This window comes from Heterocephalus glaber, unplaced genomic scaffold (genome assembly GCF_053883595.1).
Source record: "Heterocephalus glaber isolate CG9 unplaced genomic scaffold, H.glaber_assembly_v1.0 deba00001666, whole genome shotgun sequence".
NCBI lineage: Eukaryota > Metazoa > Chordata > Mammalia > Rodentia > Bathyergidae > Heterocephalus > Heterocephalus glaber.
In genome coordinates, this window is record NW_028258406.1 from 23020490 (window position 1) to 23032869 (window position 12380).

The 12380-nt window shown below is 38.1% G+C and overlaps 2 pseudogenes; one reads left to right on the plus strand and one right to left on the minus strand.

Annotated features, from left to right (window-relative positions):
* Positions 1–7269, plus strand: part of LOC101724047 (eukaryotic translation initiation factor 4E-binding protein 2 pseudogene) — a 39574-nt pseudogene extending 32305 nt beyond the window's left edge.
* Positions 7270–10133: 2864 nt separating this feature from the next.
* LOC101708167 (COP9 signalosome complex subunit 2 pseudogene) lies at positions 10134–11626 on the minus strand (annotated as a pseudogene).
* Positions 11627–12380: the final 754 nt, after the last annotated feature.

Here is a 12380-nt window from a genome sequence, read left to right on the forward strand (position 1 = left end):
GGCCATATTCTTAAGTGAAATAAATAGGACACATGTGTAAATACCGAATACTTTCTCTAGTGTGAAAAACTGAAAGTGTAAATAAGGATTAAAAGGATTAATTAGTAATAATTGATACTTTGAAATAGGAAAGAGTCCAAAGGGGTAGGGGTGGTGGTAGGGGAAGGGGAAAGGGAAGAATGGAAAGGAAAAATTATGAGAAAAGAAAAAAATGGAAACAAAGCCTATGTAAATAGGGAAGGGTGGAGTGAAGGACGCACAGGTAATGGGGGAAAAAATAAGAACTAAGATACATCATGTACAGGTACAAGCACCCAATGATAAATGTAAACGTATTGCATACCTAAAATGTACCAATAAAGGAATTTAAGCAAAAAAAAAAAATCATGATGTTGGATTTTGTCAACGACTTTTTCTTTGTCTATTGTGATTTTTGCAATTTTTGTTCTTGCTTCTGTTTCAGTGACACATTACATTTATTAAGTATGTTGAACCATTCTCGCATGCCTGGAGTGAAGCCAACTTTGTCATGCTACATGATTTTAGTAGTGATTTGTTGCAATGTTTGCCAATGCCTAGCTGAGAATATTTGCATCCATGCTCATTAAGAACCTGTAGTTCATTAAGGCCTGTAGTTTTCTTTTTTGTTTTCCTTTGGTTTTGGAATCAAAACAATTCTAGCTCCCAGGAATGAATTTGGTAGTATTCCTTCCCTTTTGATTTCATTACAATGAAATCAAACTCTTCAGAGTTTGAAAACTATCACCAGTAGACCTTCTCTGAAGTTCTGACAGAATTCTGTGGTAGATCCATTGGGTCCTGGGCTTTTTTTTTTTTTGTAGCACTTTTATTATTGCCTGTATTTTGTTGTCTTTTATTAGACTAGTTTTTATGTCTTTTTGGTTCAATTTTGATAATTTATATGTATCTGGGAGCTTCACTCTAGTTTCTCAAATTTATTGAAATATAAGCTTTTAAAATTTTTTCCTATAATCTGTATTTTGGTGGTGCTGGTTGTATTATCTTCTTTTTAATTTCTATTTGAATTGATGCAGTTTTTTTCTTTCCCTTTTTTGGGATACTTTTGGCTGGGATTTACCAATACAAAGAAGCAACTCCTTGATTCATTGATCCTTTGTATATTGTTAGTCTCAATTTTATTAATTTACACTGTGATCTTTATATCTCTGTTAATTTTGGATTGTCCTTTTTTTGTACTCTGAGATGCATCATTATTTGTGAATGCTCAATTCTTTTAATATGTGCATTCAGAGATATAAACTTCCCTCTTAGAACTGCTTTCATTGTGTCCTATAGGTTTTGGCATTTATGCATTCATTGTCATTTGATTCTAGGAATTTTAAAATGTCTTTCCTGATTTCTCCTGTGATGAATTGATTATTCATTAATGTATTGCTTAATCTGCATCTATTTGTGTAGTTTCTGTGGTTTCTTTTGCATTTGATTTCTAGTTTCACATTGCCTATGATCTGAAAGGATACTGGAGATTATTTCCATTCTTTTGTATTTAGTTAAGCATGGTTTATGCCTCAAGATATGATTTAGCAAAAGGTTCCATGTGCTGCTGAGAAAAATGTGTGTTCCACTGTGGAATAAATCACTCTCTAGATATCTGTTAAGTTCCTTTTTTCAGCATTGTGGTTTAACTCTATTTCTTTGTTAAATTTTTGTCTGATTGATTTCATTGTGTAAGTGGGTTGTTGACATCCCCTACTATGATTGTATTGGCATCTGTCTGTCCTTTTATGTCCAGTAGTTTTTATTTTATGAAGTCGTGTGCACGAACATTCCCAGAATAGATATTTAGAATTGTTAACTCTTCCGGTTGAAATGTTCACTTTACCTATATGTAGTGACTTTGTCTCTCTTGAACAGTTTTGGCTTAATGTTTGCTGTAGCTACACTAGTTATTTGCTTCCTTTTGGATGAAGTGTGTCTTTTTTAGGCAATATATGGTTTCTTTTTGGTTTGTCTCAATTGGAGAGTTAAGAGCCCTGACATTGAGAGCTATTATTTTAAAGTGCTTACTTATTCCTGTCTTTGCATTATTTTTCCAGTGCTGATTCTGATTTTTTTCCTTTTATCTAGCTACTCTCTAGTTAGATGTATAATTTTCTTTGTGCTTTTTGGTGCTGGTGTGTCTCTAGGATTCTCTTGAGTGTTTTTTGCAATACTGGTGCAGGGTCATGTATTCCTTTAGGGTTTGTCATGGAAATTTTTTCTTTATTGACTTTTTTGAGACAGGGTCTTGCTATGTAGTTCAGACTAAACTTGAACTTACTATGAAGCTCAGGCTGGACGCAAACTCATGGAGATCCACCTCCCTCAACCTCCCAAGGGCTGATATTACTGGTGTGAACCACTTTACCTGGCTCTTTATTGATTTTGAAGGGTAATTTTGCACAATATACACATCTGAGCTAATTGTTTTAGCGTTTGAAAAATTTTGTTCCAAGTTCTGCTAACTTTTAAGGTTTGTCTTGGAAAAGCCATGTAATTCTGACAGGCTTGCCTTTATAAGTAACTTGCTGTTTTTCTCTAGCAGCTTTTTGTAGTCTCACCTTTTGTTGAATTTCTGGGATTTTGATTATGATGTTTCATGGAGAAGTTCTTTTTTGGTCATAGCTATTTGAGATTCTATATATCTCTTATAATTTTATATGGAATTCTTTCCCTAGATTGGGAAAGTTTTTTTTTTTAACTATGGTTTCAGTTAATAAGTTTTGTATTTGTTTTAGTTATCTTCTAATTTTTTTTAATTTTAGAATGCTGAGGTTATTTTTTTCTTTTTCTGAGTCATCTAACAGCTGTCAGATCTAGCTTGCATAGTGTCCTGTTTTTAGTTTTTCTACTGAAGCCACTCTGTCCTATTGGTCAAATCAGCTATCTATACTTTCAATTGAATTTTTCATATCCTTTATTTCTGCTTTTGTTTTCATACTTTCTAATTTTTAATCAAACTTTATATTTTGTATTATTTCACTCAGTTAAATTTTTCTTTAATTTCATTAAACACTTTATTAGCAAAATACGTCATCTGTTTAATAAAATTGTCTTGAATCTTGATAAACATCTGTTGAATTTGCTTGATTCTTCCTTGATCTCTTCAAACATTTTGACAATTTGGTTTTTCAGTTCTCTGTAACTTCCTCCAGTTCAGTGTCCATAAGAGCAGCTTTTGCTAAGATAAGGGTTTTTGGAGGCATCTTGTGCCTTGCTTTCTCATATTTCTATTGTTTTGGGGCTGCAGGTTGAAGATAGGATAAAAGGAGTCCAAAAAAATTCCGCTTTTTGAGTGGTTTCTTTCCAGGGCCTGTAGCATTGAAATCTACCAGCTATATGTCTAGTGAGTCACAACTAGGGCTGATTTTATTCCCACACCCACTTTTTTGTATCTAAAAGCTGAGTCCTGCCCACTTTTCCTACGGGGCTTGGTCAAGTAGTGTTATGTTGCCTGACAGGGCTATACTTGCTCCAGAACTATTAGTGTTTGTGTCCCTCTGTTTTCCTAAGTCCCTGCTATGTCCACCTAGCTTTATAGTCTATTGGCTTATAAGGTGCTTCCTTGCTTCAGAGGCCCTACTGTCCATACATCCTGGGATGTGGCAACTATGTTAAGGCAAGTAGTATTCCTGGTCACATAGGGACACAGGGAAAAGCAAATAGACCACTAAGCTCTGTGCTTGAAGTAGACAGTGGAGAGTCAAGCATTCCACTTGACTTAATGCCACCTCTTTCAGATTTGCCCTATCAGAAAACCACAATGACAAGCCTAGCTTCTCACCATAGAGGGGACGACCACCGTATCCTTTGTGATCTGAGTTCACTTGTCCTCAAACTTCTCAGGGGATCTATGACTAGTCATTCTCCTCTCTGTGACTGGGCTTTGCGCTACTCTCCCAGCCAATCACTGTGGTAGGGTGACCCCTGAAACTCTGAAGTGTAGATATTTTGTGACTTCTGTTTCTGGGAGTAATGACTCAAACAATAAACCACTTCCCAAAATAACTTCTGCTTATAGCACTGCCAAATAGGGCAGGTACTGCAACAGATTTCTTCTCCAAAGCTGACTTGCCATGTGGAAGGAGTCATTTTCAGAGTAAAATCCCACACCGTGCTTACAGATTACAGTAACTGTGGGCTAAATGGTACACAAAATGGCGAAGAAGAGAGGAAATCACGAATGTCGTGCTTATCTTCCCTTCTTTCTTTTTTCAGTGGCTGTGTACTCAAACACACACACACACACACACTCTAAAGGTTATTTTGAGGACTTTGTGCTGTTCTCCCAAACTTTCCTTAGTTCCATCATAAATCCTTGTGATTATAGTTTTTTTTTAATGAATTTTATTGGCATATTTTAGGTATACAGTATAATGACATTCATCATTGGAAATTTGCACCTTTACATAATCTCTCTTGGTTCCTATTTTTCCCTTTTCACTAAGTGAAATAAATAGAACACACATGTGTAAATACCAAATAGTTTCTCCAGTATGAGAAACTGAAAGTGTAAATAAGAACTAAAAGGTATAATAATTTGAAATAGGAAGAAAAGGGGCAAAGGAGAAGGGGAAGTGGGAGGGGTAGGGGATAGGAAAGAAGGGAATGGAATTAATATGAGAAATGAAAAAAGGGAAACAAAGTCTTTGTAAATAGAGAGGGATGGAGGGATTGAAGGGAGGGCAGGGGAAGGGAGAAAAAATAAGAACCAAGAAAGATTATGTAAAGGTGCATATCTCCAATGATGAATGTCCTTATATTGTACACCTAAAATGTATCAATAAAAGGATATACAAAAAAAGAGTATCACCATTTAGCTGTAAATGCCTCTAATTTCTCATTTTTTAAAGGATGAGTGGTACTTCATTTTATAAAAAGCCCACATTTTCTTTATCCAGTCTCCAGTTGATGGGCAATTAGGCTGTTTCCAAGTTTTGGCTATTACAAATTGTGCTTCTATGAACATGAATATATATCACTGTGGTATGGGGTTTTCTTTAATTCTTTGAGGGAAGATACCCGGGAGGGGAATAGCTAGGTCAAATGAAACTTCCAGTCCTAGTTCTTTGAGGTATCTCCATACTGATTTCCACAGTGCTTGCACCAGTCTACACTCCCACTAGCAATGGAGCATAATTCCTCTTTCCCCACAGCCCCACCAGCATTTGTTATTGGTTGATTTCATGATAGCAGCCATGCTTACTAAAGTGGAATCTCAGTGTTGTTTTCATTTGCATCTCTTGAATGACCAGTGATGGTGAATGTTTTTTCATGTTTCTTTGCTATTTCTATTTCTTTGAGAAATGTCTGTTCATTTCAGATTTCCATTTTTGGATTAGATCTTTAAATTTGGGAGATCTGATTTTTTTAAAGCTCTTTATAGATTCTAGATAGTAGAGCTTTGAGGAACTACTGGTGAAAATTTTTTCCCACATTGTGGGTTGTCTTTTCACACTGTTGGTGGTTTCTCTTGCTGTGCAGAAGCTTTTTAATAAGAAGACATCCCACTTGTTGATTGTGCTAGTTCATGGGCAACTGAGGTTTTGTTCATAAAATCTTTTCCTATACCAATGTCGTCAAGAGTTCTACCTAACCTCTGTTCCAGCCAGTTCAGGATTTCTGTTTTACTTTTTTCATTTTTTTTTTTTTTTTTTTTTTTTACAGGCACAGAGTCTTGTCATTTTTTTATTGGGTAACAAAAGATCTCCAAATTGAAAAATAAATCCTAATTACTATCATTCTTGTAAAAAAAATTAGCACACTTTTCAGAAATGTAAGAGGAGAAAATACACATAAATTTTATAATATCTTGAACTTTTTATTCTCTACCACAGACATTAATTTTGTCTTTTGTTGTCTTTCAGTTGTCTACAACTTCCAACTTATACTTGTATTTAATACTGCTTAAATCTGCTAAAGACATTAACTGATTGGTTTCCTAAATCTAAGGATTATATAGTTTTAATATAAATATATATCATATTTTTGTAAAATTTTGACAGAATCGAATAAGCATGCTTTGTTTTAAATCCATGCTCCTTACACTGTTTATAAAACCTGATTTAATAATCAAAAATTCTTGATTGTCGCTCTTCAGGTGCAACAGTCTTCCTTCTGAACTGCCACTGACTTTTTGCATAACAAGCAATAAAAAAGCCAAAGAAAATTATGCTAACCTTAGTTTTTGCCTTTGACACTGTAAAATACTGCAAACTTGTTTCAAAATGAAATACATCTGAAACTCAGTACATTCAGAGGAGCTGAGCCCCTGAGAGGCAGACATCTCGGAAGGTGTTCATGCTCAGCTGCTCCACCACTGCACACATCGCCTTTCAGACTCTTGCCGGGCTGCCTTCAAAGCCAGACGCACACTTTCAGCATTGCCTCAACATTAATTTTTGGAAATCTGGCTCCAAATAGCAATTAAAAACAAATGTGGCCATGCTGTTTTTAGAAAATGAGCTATAATCAAAGAGTTACAAGTATGTTTTTCTTAAATTAATTTTGAATGCAATTCTACAAGAGCAAACCCAGGAGGTTTTGGGCAATGGTAGATTGCTGGCCCTGATACAACCTTCCAGCACGATCGCTATGCAGGGTAACATTCATTTAGCTATGTTCTGGCATATTTGTTTAAAGTGACATTCTGAGATTGAAACTATACTTTTTAGCCTGTCGTCGTTGTCGCCGCTGCTACTGGGGCTGGTGGCGGTCTGAGAATAGGGCGGCGGCGGGAGCGCAGGAGCAGGACGAAGGAGGAGAGCGAGGAGCGAGCGGAGCGCGCTCTTTCTCCCTCCTGAGGTGCCGGAGCAGCCTAGGCCCCGCAGTCGCCTCCGCCAGCCCGCCGGCCTGCCGGACAAAGCGAGAGACCGCGCTGGAGCCATAGCTTTGTCCGCCGGCAGCCGCCACCAGCCCAGCCAGAGCTGCGCCATCCCTACCCGCACCGTGCCCATCAGCAACACCGCGCAGGAGCAGCTACCTCATGACTATTGCACCACACCCGGGGGAACGCTTTTCAGGCCAGGAGGAGCTCGAATCATTTATGATAGCAAGTTTCTGTTGGATCGTCCCAATTCTCCCATGGCTCAGACCCCACCTTGCTATCTGCCCAATACCCTGGGAGTTACTAGCCCTGGAACCGTAATCGAAGACTCCAAAGTAAAAGTAAACAATTTGAACAACTTGAATTATGACAGGAATCATGCAGTTACAGGGGATGATTTTCAGTTTGAGATTGATATCTGACCACCTGCAAGAATGGGAGAAAAGCAGCAATGCAGATACTCGTGTGGACCTAATGTGGCCAACAGGACCGGCAGTGGAAAGGCAGAAGCAGAACCAGCAATCCCCAGTGCCATGCCCACCTCCCATCTTCCTCGGGTGCCAAATGCTAGGAAGATGAACTGTATCTGGCTTTTTTCTTCTGTTTCCTGTCCTCTGCCCAGCTGGACAGATTAGCTTGAAGGCACTGGGGGTGTTTCTATAAGCTAAGCTGTCTGTTAAGGAAAACAGTTAAACTGGCTTCTCTGGTCCTGTCTCTATTGAGAATCGCCCTGTCCCCCTTCAAATGTATCTCAAATCTAAATCACTACCAGCCGCTGCCTGCCTGGAATGTCTGGGGAAGGGATACAGAGGTTTGGCAGGTTCATCATTCATATTCTTGTCTCTCCTCCTTCTATACCACCCATCATTCAGTGCTGGGTTCAGGGTCTTTAAAAGCAGCAGGGGAAAATGATAAACACGAAGGTGCTTTCCCCTTTACTTTGAGGTGTTTGTCCTTGGGGACAGAGCAGTATAATTAATGCGACTGTGGTAGCATTGCTCTGTGACACTGTTTGGAAACCTGTATCCGCTCTTTCCCTTGGGAGGAATGTCTTCTGTCTTTGGTATTGTAGTTTCTCATCCCATTCCTTTACTCTGTATATTTGTGCAGATATTTTTAAACTGCAACAGGAGGGAGCCTTCCATAACCACCTGTTCTTTTTTCTTTTGCCTTCCTCTCTGCCTGCAGCTTGTTGCTGCAGAGTCCTCTCCTTCTGGGAGCTACCCAGGTGATTTTTGTCTGCTTTCAGTGTGTGTCCATATGAAGTAACAGAGGTACTTTGCCTTCCATTTGCTGGGTAAAGCCTGGTCCTAGGTTCTGTCAGATAACACCTAAAAGACTGTCGAGCAACTTGAGGACCCAGTTCCAGTCAATTTTAAAATCCGTTGAACATTGGGATATTTGTTGTCTTGGCTTGTAGTTTCTTACATTTTGAATTTAAAATTAACTTCTAGAAATGTTCTTAGAAAAGAACTATTTTTTGGGTCTGCTTCGTTTGGCTACTGGGATAGATAAGCATGGATTTAAAACTTGTGCTCCTCCCAGCTTTCTTGCCATGCCCATTGTACTCTGAAATCTCCCTTTCCTTTCTTCCCTCCCCCTCCCTTCTTTGCCTTCCCTTTCCTCTGCCAGCCCATTTTTCAGATCTACAGCAAAGATACCTCAAGTGTTGGTATCTGATATCTGTCACTTATCTGGAGTGACATTTTATTTTTAAGATGACTACAGACCTATGTTTAGATATGTTTTCGATACTGTTTTGAACAGGAACTTTTTAACTTAACATCTTCCAGCGTTAGGAAGGTAAGAAATTTCCATGACCAAGTCCGCCGTTTAATGTCATTGCCCTTTGTGTCCCTCCCCAATTTCTTCTCAGCTCTTTTCCTTCCCTGAAAGTTTTGAGTGTGTGTTTTTAGAGTTTGTAGTGGGTAGTTTGTAAAACTGGACCATTCTACCTTGCTGTGGGTTGTTCAGGAAAGCCTCATTCTTATCCTTTTGTTCCTCCTTTTCCTTATCACCACCCCACTCTCCTGGTACTGCTGACTGGCACTCCAGGAGTGGCTCCCCTACAGGAAGAAAGACACCGTCCCCTGGGGGAAGACAAGTGGAGTAACCACTGGTGTCCTGGGAATTTCTGGTTGGATTCCTAAGAGATCCAGGGTGAGAGTAACAGGCCCATTGGCTAAATAAAGCAAGCTGTTTTTCTTTGGAGTTATCAGAAGACCATATTTGCAAAGATATTTTAGAAAGAGGGGTGTATGCAGAAATTTTTTCTGTCTTTCGATACAAAACGTGAATAATTCAGAGTGAAAACTTCTTGTGACGGTTGATGTCAAGAATAAGCTGGATATCCAGTGTTTTAGGGGTGCTTTGAGTCTCACAATCAGTAATCAGAAAATATTTTAATGTATTCCTCTTATTTTAAACTTCAATTTTTGCTTTACATAGTCTTGGAATAAAAGAGAAACTATTTTCAAAAGGAATGCCATTCTTAAAAAAGAACTTTATTCCTCTAATGCATCACTGTCAAAGTGTTTTATTAGAAAGCAGTTCTCCTTATCAAGACTACTTTAAAAATCCTGAAAACAACTTTTTTGCTTACGTTTTTAATCATTAACTGAAGATAAAGTAATTTGAAATTTCTAAGATACTAAAATACAAAACAAAGCCCATGTAATAAAAACACATCATGAACCAAACTACAATTTCTGAGGTGCACTGTTTATTTTGCTGCTTGGAACCTAAATGACAGTATGCCACTATAGTTTCTGGGTTTCAGCTAAACCTTTATTACACTGCAGGTACAGAAATATATGGACACATTTCTGGAGAATTGACATTTTGCAAAATGCAGCAAAAATTTTCATTTATACATACGAAAAGGAAGTGTTCAAAACGGTATGTATTTCAAGTTATTGCAGATTATTTGTGAGAGGACTTTTGCAGGTAAAAGATGTTCAAATTTAACAATGGTATGTCAGTATATTTAAAATCACTACAAATTCTCTCTGGTCATGTTGCCCATGACAAATCACTATGATGTTGTATGTTTAGGGCAAGATGTCAATACAGCATAAATCCCGTGGTATTTTTGTTTTCTTCTGGAGATTAAAGCTGTTTTTCTCTGGATAAATGCGGCAGCAAAACACAAACCAGTTGATCAAAGAGCACTTCTGCCATAACTCCAGTTATTTTCAGGACACATCAACCGGCAGTAGTTTTGCCACCCCAGTTCTCTAAGGGTTGCGTCTCTGCAAGTAAGCAGGTCTGCAGGAGCTTGCTCCCCTCAGGCCAGCATGCTGACAACGGCCTGGTTGAGAGAGTTCAGCTGGTGGGTCCACTTATCTAGTGCAGAATACGGTGAACTGCCCCTCTTCTGATGGTCCAGTTCCACGAGCTGGTTGACTTGATCAATTGGGCCGTGGATAGTGTTATCCAATGTGCACTGCACCAACAAGCTTTCCACATGAGCTACATCTATATTTAACACAGAAATAAAAGAAATATGTATTCTTGTGTAAGGCTTAACTTTATGAGCACTTATATTCTGATGTTTCGTAAATTTTCTATGTGTTCTCTTATGAAAGGATCACCCATGATGTTGCTGTGATTTGTTTCCACAATCTTCGAAATCAGTGTTGTCATTATTCTTACAGGCACTTACTAAATTTGTCATTGCTAGAATTTCTGGATTTTTGTATGGGTTAGCCTCCTGTGAGCAAAATGGATTTATCCCCGATTTCATTAGCATGTTTGCTAAGACCATTTTAAACAAGTACTTCGTCTTGAACTTCCTGATTCATCATAATTCTTGAAGCCTTCAAAAAAATACGTGTGCCTTTTCATATTCACCTTCTCTCAAGTGCATCATCTTACAACCACATTCTCTGATGATGCCCATGATCAGCTAGTGTGGGATGGTGTGGACTTGATGTGAAACAACTTCTCATAGAGTGCTTTCATTTTTTTTTCTGTGCTGTGCACATTTGACTTTCCAAGGTCTATATTTCTAATAACTGTGTACCTTTTTCCAGGTCATCTTCTCCATCAGCCAGACTGATGTAACTGGGGTAAAATTTTTTGAAGCTTTACATATTCCTTTCGTTCTAAATATAATTTTCCAAGCTTTGTGCTTGTCTTAAACCACGACCTGTCATTCGTAGAATGTTTCAAAGCTTCCATTGTTGTTTCATAATATTGCTGCAGTAAATCCATCTGTTTAGAAGTGGAGATATAATCAAGAATAGAATTAATGCATTTTTCAGAATAATTTCTCATGAAGGCACTCCGAATATAGATTAAATGTTGTTTATATATATTCACCATTTCTGGAGGGTTTGTCAACTTGAAATTAATTTTTATCATTTGTTTCAGTGCTTTAAATCTCCATTCTCCTTTTTCACCTTCAAGTTCCAAAACCTTTTGGAAGCTGCTTAAAGCCTCTTTCGGATCGTCTTCTTTTAGCACTTTGGAATTATAGTACTGATTTTCCAAATCCACATTTGTCTCAGAGTTACTGTCTTCAGAGTATTCCAGGTCGTAGTCCTTATCATTGCACAAGAAATCATTCTCCATGTCAGATATCTTGGTGGGAGGTGGAGGAGGACTCTGTTTTAATATTTAGGTCTTTAATTCATTTTGATTCTAGTTTAGGGCATGGTGAGAGATATAGGTCTAGTTTTAATCTTTGGCAAGTTGAAACACAATTTTTCCAGCACCATTTAAAAAGGGTATCTTTCCCCTAGTGAGGGTGTTTGGCTCCTTTGTTGAAGATGAGGTGGCTGTGTCTGCAGTTGTTTCTGCATCATCTAATCTTTTCCACTGGTCCTAAGGTCTGTTTCTTTGCCAATACCATGCTTTTTATCACTGTAGTTTTGTAGTATACTTTCAGGTTGGAGGTTTGATACCCCCTGCCATGCCTCTGTTGCCTAGAATTGCTTTTGCTATTTTAGGTCTCTTTTTGTTCCAAATGAACTTTCGTTTGTTTTTTTTTATTTGTTTGGTACTGAGGTTCAAACTCAGGACCTTTAGCTTTCGAGGCAGGTGTGGTGACACTGAGCTAAATCCCTGGCCCACCAAATGAATTTTTGGATTGTTTCCTCAAGGTCTGCTAAGTATGCTGCTGGAATTTTATTTGGGATTGCAGTGATAGTCTATATAGCAGTTTTGGAAGTATGGCCATTTTCACCATGTTGATACTTCCTACCCAGGAGCAGGGGATGTCTTTCCATTTTCTGATATCATCTTCAGTCTCTCTTTTCAGAGTGCTATAGTTTTCAGAGAAGAGGTCATTGATTTCTTTCCTTAGGTTGATTCCTAGGTGTTTTCGTCTTTTGGATGCTATTGTGTTTCAAGTTGGGGGGGTTGATACCCCCTCCCATGTCTCTGTTGCCTAGAATTGCTTTTGCTTCTACAGGTCTCTTATTTCAAATGAATTTCTGGACTGTTTTCTCAAGGTCCATGAAATATGCTAGTGGGATTTCGATTGGAATTGCATTGAATCTATATAGCAGTTTTGGAAGTATGGTCATTT